The following is a 10,796-nucleotide window of genomic DNA, read 5'->3' as shown; positions in this document are numbered from 1 at the left end:
AGAAGCCTTACTAATACTTGACAAGAATAAATAAAATAATTTTTTTTATTTATATAATAAATGCCAATCAGAATGAAAATAACCAATGTAATCACTAATGTGTTCTAAACGAATTGAATTAACAAATAGTCTAAAACATAAAACCAAACAAACAGAAAGGCAAATGGGTAGGTTTTAAGTGGAAGTAGAGTCCCAGTGCATCTCACTTAGTTGTCATGCTAACCATTACCTGAAATATTAAAAGAAGAAATTTATGAGCCAACAACTATGGCTCAATGAGTAGAATCTACTAGAAAGCCAAATAAATATAAAATTTATTGCATTAAATAAAATTCAAATTCATCAATATAAAATGACAATTTTATTAGGCATGTTCTTAAAATAACAATAATAATGACAATAATAATAATAATAATAATAATAATAATAATAATAATAATAAAATCATTACTTGTAACATGCTAAAATTTTCTCAATAATAATAATGTCATTTGTCTCAATTGGATCTATACCCTAAGGAGCCACATTAACTAAAAGTCACCTCGAGATGATGCTGGGGTCTTTTTGATGGGTATGGTACCAAAAGATAGGTTATGGAACGATTCCTTCAAGATTTGGATTTATTATAAGAATCAGTCTATGCAACTATGGGAAAATATTCATCAAATATTCTTCGGTAGTTAGAAAATTACAAAACCAACTGGGTTAGATTTGTAGCTCCCTGATCTACAATTTTCATATTTATGCCCTTTGCATATTCGAACCACAACTAGGACGAAAATATGAAAGAACATAGTTGATGGTGGTAGTGACGGGTGGAGTGGATGTTAGGGTTATGGATGGGTATGGAGATGAAGATGGATAGTGGATGTGGTTAAGGGATGTAGACGAAGGAGAAGAAGTGGTCGAGATCCCAAAGAAGAGGGAGGACTTGACAGACAAGGGAGATTAAAAGTTAAGAAAGACCTTGCCAACGGTAGAGGTGGAATGATAGTGAAGAGGGAGGAGGGAGAGAGAATAGAGAGAAGATAGGAGGCAAAAAATCAATAATCTAATAGCCTAATGAATTTGACTGCCATCCATACTTTTATAGAGGCTAGACAAAAGCGTTAATAACAATAAGTAACTCTAATCCTAGTGCAATCTCGCCGATCACGTTCAAACGCACCCGATCGCGTTCGAATACGCAAAAGACGTTCTCTGTATGTGCGAATGCGATGTAGGCATTCGAATGCGGCATTCGAAAGCGCTCGACCGCGTTCGAACGCACTTTTCACGTCCTCTATATTTGCGAACCTAATGCAGGCATTCGTAAGGGCGTTTAAACGCGACCCCTCCTACGTTTGAATGCGACCTACATAAATTTTACTTTAATGAAAATAAACAACTAATACAATAAGAAAAGATCCTAACTAAATGTATCAGCCCATCACGCTTCCCCCACCTTGCCCTTAAGGTGTAAAGTCGGGGAAACGCTTTAAGATATCAATCTCCAACTCCCATGTCGCCTCATCAGATAGCTTGCCAAGACACTCGACTAGAATCTCCATCTCTAATCTGGTATCATGTCGTCGTGGCGCCTAGCAAACACACGAATTGGCTCTACGATCTCTATCTCCTCTAATGGCTCCGGTAGAACTGATCCAACGACCTCATGATCTCTAATCCGCTCCCTCAGTAATGAAACATAGAAGACAGAATGCACTCTCGACCCCTCCGATAGCTTCAAACGATATGCAATCGAACCAATATGCTATAACACCCAAAATAGATCGAAGTAGTGATGTGCTAACTTCTAGTTTCGCATCGGATGCAAGGTCACTTGTCGATACAATTGCACCCTAACAAACACCCAACTACCGATGTTGAACTCCTGCTTCCTATGACTGCGATCATAAACTTGTTTTATGCGGTTTTGAGCAAATTTAAGATGGGCACGCAACCTCCTCAATATGGCGTCTCTATCCATGAAAGCTAAGTCCATCTCCATCCGATTTTTAGATGCCACTTGATCATAAATGCGTAATGTTAGAGCCGTGCATCCATACACCACCTCAAATGGAGTCATGTCAATGCTGCTATGGTAGGCGGTGTTGTAAGACCACTCCGCCCAAAATAAGAACTCCAACCATCGTCTCGACATCTCTCCAACAAAGTACCTCAAGTACTGCTCAATGCCTCGATTGACCACCACGGTTTGGCCGTCCGTCTATGGATGGTAGGCCGAACTGAAGTTCAATCGAGTCCCCTGCAATCTAAAAAGCTCCATCCAAAAGTTGCTCATAAATACATGATCACGATCGGAGATAATTGTGCGTGGCATGCCATGTAACCGAACAACATCTCTAACAAAAATTTCAGCCACCAATTTAGTTGAAAACGAATGTGATAAAGCCGAAAAGTGCACATACTTGCTCAATCTGTCAACCACCACAAAAATAAATGTAATAACCACATACCAACAGAAGACCCTCTATGAAATCCATAGAAATGTCCTCCCAAACATGGTCTGGTATAAGTAAAAGCTGTAGTAATCTGACCAGTTTCAATGTGGCTGCTTTAGCCCTCTGACAGACTTCGCAAGCACGGACAAATCTCCTCACATCCCATCTCAATCCTATCCACGTGCAACTCTGAGATATCCTCCTATAAGTTCTCAATACACCCTCATGACCAGCCTCTAGAGTTTGGTGGAAGTGCTCCAACAATTTCTACCGCAATCCATCATTTGTTGGCACCCGAATGTATCCGCAGTCCAACAGTAAATCGTCTCGGTTCTCCAACTCTAGATGGTGCTCCAGATCATCCATCACCTCTTGCAACAATCGCAAAATATTTGGATCAGATGTACATACATAAAGCTCATCAAGGAAGGGAAAGGTAAGAGAAGAATAGGCTGCAAGCTCGGCAGTATCGGGTTGGCACGATAATGCATCCGCTGCTCTATTTTTCATTCCCTTCTTTTATTGTATTTCATAATCATACCCCAACAATTTTGTGACCCATCGCTACTATGCCGGAGTGTATATTTCATAAAGTATGGAAGGCTCTTTTGATCGGTTCGGATAATGAATCGCCTACCGATCAAATAAGACATCAACTTTGTCATCACATGTAGAATTGCCAACATTTCTCTCTAATAAGTCGATAATTGCTGAGATTTTTGTGATAAAGCCTTACTAAGAAAGGCTACCTTGCATTAGTATAGCTCCTATGCCAACACCCGACGCATCACATTCCACAATGAACTCTTTGGTGAAGTTCGGTAGCACTAAAACGGGCGCCTTCGTCATTGTTGTTTTCAGTTTTTCAAAGGCTGTAGTGGCTGTAATTGCTGAGTCCTTTTTCAATAAAAAAAGTGAGAGGAGCAGTGATCTTGCCATACCCGGTGATGAAACGGCGATAATATCCGGTCAGCCCCAAAAATCCTCTCAATCCAGTGGTAGTAGTAGGTATAGGCCAAGCGGTCATGCATGCCACCTTTTGAGGATCCGCCGCTACACCTTCTGCTGAGATGATGTGGCCTAAATACTCCACTTGTGATACTCCCCATAGGCACTTGGACTTCTTGATCTTCAATTGGTTTTGCTTCAACAAATTTAGCACATCCTCCAAGTGCCGCCAATATTCAAATTCAGTCCTGCTATACACTAAAATATCGTCAAAAAATACCAAGACATACCTTCGCAATAGAGACCAAAATATATCATTAATGAGGCCTTGAAAAGTAGCTGAAGCATTAGTGAGATCAAAAGGCATCACCCAAAACTCATAATGCTCGTCTGGAGTTTGAAATACAGTTTTGTGCACATCCGCCAGGTGAACTCTAACTTGATGATACCTGGCCCTCAAGTCAAGCTTGTTGAATATAGTTGCCCCTGCAAGCTCGTCCAGCAGCTCTTCTATAACCAGAATGGGATATCGGTCCTTGATAGTAATAGCATTTAGTGCTCGATAGTTAACACAAAAACGCCATGTCCCGTCCTTTTTTCGCACCTATAAATCTTATGATCCTTTTGAATTGTGATACACTTTAGTTAGGATCTTTTCTTATTATATTAGTTATTTATTTTTATTAAAATAAAATTTCTATAAGTCGCGTTCGAATGCAGGTGGGCTCGTGTTGAACGCCCTTGTGAATACCTGCATCAGGTTTGCAAATACAGAGAACGCATAATGTGCGCTCGAACGCGGTCGGGCGAGTTCGAACGCCCACGTTCGAACGCACATTATACATTCTCTGTATTTGCGAACTTGATGCAGGCATTCGAACGCGACCTATAGGAATTTTATTTTAATAAAAATAAATAACTAATATAATAAGAAAAGATCCTAACTAAATGTATCATCACCAAGTGGATTAGATTCGTAACTTCTTGATCTTCAACTTTTGTTTTTACGCCCTTTGTAGATTGGAACTACAACTGGGATGAAAACACGAAATAACGTGGGTGATGGTGGTGGTGACGGGTGGAGTAGATGTTAGGGTTATGGATGGGTATGGAGATGAAGGTGGATGGTGGATGTGATTTAAGGGATATAGACGAAGGGAACGAAGTGGTCGAGGTCCCAAAGAAGAGGGGTGGCTTGACAGTTGAGGGAGATTAGAAGTTAGGAGAAATCTTGCCAACGGTAGAGGTGGAAGGATGGTGAAGAGGGAGGAGAGAGAGAGTCTAGAGAGAAGATAGGAGACAAAAAATCAATAATCCAATAGCTTTATGAATTTAGCTGCCATCTACATATTTATAGAAGCTAACCAACAAGTCTTAAAATAATAAATAACCCTAATTCTAGAGGATTCTTGCCGATCGCGTTCGAACGCACACAAGACGTTCTTTGTATGTGCAAACGCGATGCAGACGTTCAAGCACGGGCGTTCGAACTCACCCGACCACGTTCGAATGCATATTATGCGTTCTCTATATTCACGAACCTAATGCAGGTGTTCGCAAGGGCATTCGAACGCGACCTACAAAAATTTATTTTAATAAAAATAAACAACTAATGCAATAAGAAAAGATCCTAACTAAGCATATCACATTGCGTCAACTCTATGTAGCAATGTTTGGAACATGCCCCTAAGTTCATCTGCCAAGCCCATATTCGCACCCATAGATGTTGGTTGACTCGGTCCTGCTGTGGTTGCTCGAAAGAAATTGGCCTCACGGTTAGGGTTATCGTGGGTTGAGTTTTCCCTTATTGGTGTGCTCTCTATTGGTCTCCTTGTTGATGTCATCTTCCTTGTTTCCACCATTAATGGAGGTCTGAGGTTTGTCTGGCTCTGATACCAAATTGATGGGTACGGTACCAAAAGATAGGCTACGGAATGATTCCTACAAGATCTGGATTTATTATAGGAATCAGTCTACGCAACTGTGGTAAAATATTCACCAAATAGTCTCCGATAGTCAAAAAATTACGAAACCAAGTGGATTAGATTCATAACTCCCTGATCTACAATTTTTGTATTTACACTCTTTGCAGATTCAAATTGCAACTGAGAAGAAAACACATGAAAGAATGCGGTTGATGGTGGTGGTGACGGGTGGAGTGGATGTTAGGGTTATGGATGGGTATGGAGAAAGATGAATGGTGGATGTGGTTAAGGGATGTAGATGAAGGGGAAGAAGTGGTCGAGATCTCAAAAAAGAGAGAGGACTCGACAGACAAGGGAGATTAGAAGTTAGGAGAGACCTTGCCAATGGTAGAGGTGGAATGATAGTTAAGATGGAGGAGTGAGAGAGAATAAAGAGAAAATAGGAGGCAAAAAATCAATAATCAAATAGCCTAATGAATTTGGCTACCATCCACACTTTTATAGAGGCTAGCCAAAAGCCCTAATAACAATAAGTAACCCTAATCCTTGTGCAATCCTGCCAATCATGTTTGAACGTGATCGGGTGCGTTCGAACGTACAAAAGACGTTCTCTGGATGTGCGAATGCAATGTAGGCGTTCGAATACGCCTGACCATGTTTGAAAGCACTTTTTGCGTCCTCCGTATTTGCGAACTTGATGTAGGCATTCGCAAAGGCGTTCGAACGTGACCCCTCCTGCGTTCGAACGCAACCTACAAGAATTTTACTTTAAAGAAAATAAACAACTAATACAATAAGAAAAAATCCTAACTAAATGTATCACTTTTCCTCATAGCTGATCTAGTTAGCATTATCAAGAGGTTTCACTATGTGATAAACGAACCTTGTCTCTTTCACTAACCTTTGAGAGAGATTGGAGTCACCTCAGCATGTCTTTCAATCTATCCTAGAACTAATCTTTAATCCCGCCAAAGTCACCTAAGAAAGTCACCATAGTGATCTAAAATAAGATTTTTCCTTGGACTTCTAGTTAGACTTGAGTCACCACAGAAAGTCACAAGTGATCTATACCGGGACTATTCTATATGTCATACCAAATACCGATCATATTTTCTCGACTAAAATTTACAATTTGCATGAAGTATAGTGATGCAGTGAATTATAAAAAAATTTAAATTTGCACAAAAAGTTGTATTAAATAACCCATTCACCTGACTCTAGGTAAGACAATTGAAATCTCTAATCTCTAGTCCACGTGCTAAAGATCAACACCTTTAAATAATAAAAAAGTAACATAAATTTTAATTTATCCCTATTAAAATTTTTGAATTTTTAAAACTAAATTAGATGGCTAAAATGGGTTGAATAAAACCCATTGGATTGAGCTGGGTTGTAGTTGGCCCACAACTCACCTTCTATTCTCTTACTAATTGGGTTAGGCCAAGGCCCAACCCAAAACCAATGAAAGACTGGGCTGTAGGTCAGCATGCAGCCCACAACTTACTATTAAAGGGTCGGGTCGGGTTGGGTTCGCAACCTAGACCTGAATCTAAGAGAAGAAAAGGATTGGCTCCCCGATGAGATCGATGGGAGAGAAGAAGAGAGAGGGAAGAAAAGGAAGGGAGAGAGGGAAAATCGCTGGCGATCACTATCATCGGTAGTCTACCAACTTCACCAAAGCCCTCCTCGTGATCACGCTAACTCCATGAGGTGGAGGAGAAGCCACAAGCGACGACCAATGGCTTAATTCCTTAGCCGATGGCGATCAGAGCCACGAGAAATCTCCCTAAAGGCAACCATGGCACGAGGCGATCAACATGGATCTCCTATGCATGAGTAGCAGCAACTCGAGGCTGCTGGTCGACCCGATTAGCTAATGAAGCCGCGATCCTCTAAATTGGGTATTTGTATTTAACCTATTAAACTTAAATTAAATTTGAGGGGTGGAAGAGGGCTTCTGAGAAGTCATGTGGTGGTCTCCGATTGCTCTGATGGTGCTCCGATAGTTTGATTCCACGGCGATGACTCCGACACGAAGAAGAGAGAGCGAGAGAGAGAGTGAGAGAGAGAGAGAGAGAGAACGACGCATATTAGGGTTAGGGTTTTAATTTATAGGATAGGTTTTTAAACCTATATTTCAAATCACATTCGGATTTGGAGTGCCCAAAATCTCGCGTAACTATGAAGGAGAAGGGAGGGGGGGGGGGGGGGGGGGGGCAGCGCACGTGCACTGTACGTGCGACCCTTTTTCTATGTTCTTATAACTATTCCCAACAAATAGAAATTTTGTTCTCGCAATTAAAATTAACATAAGAAGAGAATAAGGTGATACGATCTCCCATTTAGGCTAAGGCTTGATCTCTCCCAATTTCCAGATCTGGACAAAATCTGCTATGGAACTTTAGAAATAGATCCCGAAAGATGTTGCTATAGGATCGACTTGAGATTTTGATATGTTGTAGCCCCATAAAAGAGCTTTCTAACAAATTAAGTTTCAGGCAAATAGGATGTAGGGATATAGAGATATTATCCGATTAGTGGACAAACATCAGGGGGTCTGTCCTAGGATCCGTAGATGGAGGCACGAGATCCTAGATGATGGTGGATGGTGGTGGACCGGCGTTAATGGGGTGGCACCGGTGAATAAGTGGAGGTGGAAAGGTTATGGGTGATGGAAGGGTTATGGGTGATGGAAATTTTAGGGCAAGTGTGGGATAGATTGGAAGGCCTCTAAACGACTAGGGTGATTGGCCGGTCGAGGGAGGTTAGAAGCGGCGTCGCCGGGGATTGAGAGAATAGGAGCGAAGAAGACGAAGGAGACAAGGCAAAAACTCAATTCATCAATAATGACTCTATGGTTGCCATCCACACCTTTAGAGGCTAACTAAACAATTCAGAAATAACACTAAACAGTACATTTTCGCCGACCACGTTCGAACATATTTCGCACTTCTCTAGATTTGCTAATGTGATGCATGTGTTCGCAGGCGCGTTCAAACGCATAATTCACTCTCTGGATGTGCGAACCTAATACATGTATTCACAACCACATTTGAACGCACTACACTCACGTTCGAACGCGACATACAGAAAACTTAATATTTTAAGAATTAAACACTAAAATAAGAAACAAAGACACCTCTAAAGTATACCCATGCTCGAGACGACATCGGTGAAGTCTGAATCGTACCAATCCACCACGCTTCCGCAACCTTGTTCTCAAGGTTTGAAATTTGGGAAGCGATCCATGATATCTGACTCTAGCTCCCAGGTAGACTCATCAGTGGGCTTGCCTAGCCACTCGATCAGCACTTCCATCTCCAATCTAGATCCATGGCGTCTTCTTCTGTGGCCTAAGACTCGGCCATGGTGTCTTCTTCTGTGGCCTAAGACTCGGCCATGGTGTCTTCTTCTGTGGCCTAAGACTCGGACCGGTTTAGTTGGGCCATCTTCCTCCATTGGTTCGGGTAAGGCCGAACCCACCACATGGTTAGGCCCGATCTGGGCCTTCAATGCCGATACATGGAAAACCGGATGGATCCTGGTCCCCTCAGGTAGGTCCAACCGATAAGCTACTGGACCGATTCGTTGTAGCACTCGGTACGGACCATAGTACTTGTGACCCAACTTCTGGTTCAAAATTGGCCTCAATGTGGATTGCCGATACGGTTGAGCTTGAACGAACACCAATTAATCCACCTCAAACTCTCGCTCACGCTGGCCATTGTCATGAGTCTGCTGCATGCGGTTTTGGGTTGTTGCTAGGCACATCTTGAGCCATCTTAAGGTTTCATCTCGATCAGCAAGTTCCAAGTCAAGCTCGGTCCTATTCGTCGCCGCGAGTCTATCGTAGGCACGCAAGACAAGGTGAGTGCGCCCATAAAATGCCTCAGAGGGGGTCATGCCGATGCTAGAGTGATGAGCGGTATTGTATGACTACTCGACCCATGGAAGGAATTTGACCCAATCCTTTGATCGATCCGCTACAAAGCATCGCAAGTATTGCTCTAGTCCACGATTCACCACCTCAGTTTGGCCATCCGTCTCAGGGTGATAAGCTGAACTAAGGTTAACTTGAGTCCCCTGCAATTTGAAGAACTCGGACCAAAAGTCGCTGATGAAGATGCGATCCCGGTCTGACACGATCGTCTTAGGCATCCGAACAAATATTTTAGCAACCTTTTTTGCTGAAATTGGGTGTGTCAATGCTATGAAATGAGCATATTTGCTTAGTTTATCCACCACAACAAACACCATTGATTGTCCTCGAACTTCCGGTAGTCCCTCGATGAAGTCCATGGAGATGTCCTCCCAAATATGCTCTGGTATAGGCAATGGTTGCAATAGCTTGCTGGGCTTGAGTGTCTTCGATTTGACTCATTAGCAAATTTGACATTCTCGCACATACTTCTTCACGTCCATCTTCATCGCTGTCCATGTATAGTTTTGGGCCAGCCGCTTGTAGGTACGTAATACCCCTTTATGACCTGCTATAGGAGTATCATGGAAGTGTGCTATCAATAGTTTCCGCAGCTCTTCGTTCTCGGGTACCTTGATCCACCCGCGCTCGAGTACTAACCCGTTGTGCTTCTCATGCTCAGGGTGGCTTGATGGGTTCTCTCTCAGTTCCTCCATGAGTCAGACCAGAACACTATCCTCTACACTGGCTCTCCACAGATCTGAGAGGAAAGGAAAGGTGGGTGCCAAGAAAGAAGTGAGTTCCCTCGCATCCCCTACGTTTGGAAGTTCAAACAGCGGTTGACTTTCATCCAGCAGCACTCTCTGGTCATTCCTCCAAAATGTCAATGTGAGGTTTGTAAAATCAAATATCACGGGCCCCAAGCTTCGAAGCCATTGAGTCCCCAAAACAATATTAGCACCTAGCAAGGCCAGCGGATAAAGATCCAATGTGAAAAATTGGCCTTACACTTTCAACTCCACACCTCCACAAATAAAATCTGCCCACAATGTGGTGCCGTCTCCAATCGTCACATCGAACCCTTCCGTGGGTTTCGACTCAAGCCTAATCTTCCTAAGAAGCCTCTTGTCAATCAAGTTGTGAGTGGACTCGGTGTCGATCAAGATTCTCACTATAGATGTCTTGATTACACCGTTCACCCGTAAAGTCCTTGGTGCAGTTGTCTCGGAATAAGCATGGAGGGAGATCTTGGCCATCATGTCCTCCATAGCTCGCTCCTCAACTACTCCTCCTTGTTGTCCAGCCACACCCTCATCTTCATCTGCAATCTCATCCTCAGCCTCCTCCAATCCATCAATTAGCATCACCGATCCCATTAGTTTAGTGCAGCGATGCCCGGGTACAAACTTCTCATAACAACGAAAGCATATGCCTTTGGTTCTTCATTCTTCCACTTGAGCAGGTGTGAGTGCTCGTCCCGGACCTCTAGGTGCATACTTCACATCTTGGGATGGCTTCAGGGGCGCTCGAGGAGGCACCATTGCAGCAATGGTTCTTGGT

The sequence above is a fragment of the Typha angustifolia genome, chromosome 3 (assembly GCF_048772165.1).
Source record: "Typha angustifolia cultivar Huaian chromosome 3, ASM4877216v1, whole genome shotgun sequence".
Lineage (NCBI taxonomy): Eukaryota > Viridiplantae > Streptophyta > Magnoliopsida > Poales > Typhaceae > Typha > Typha angustifolia.
Note: the sequence above shows the minus strand (reverse complement) of the source record.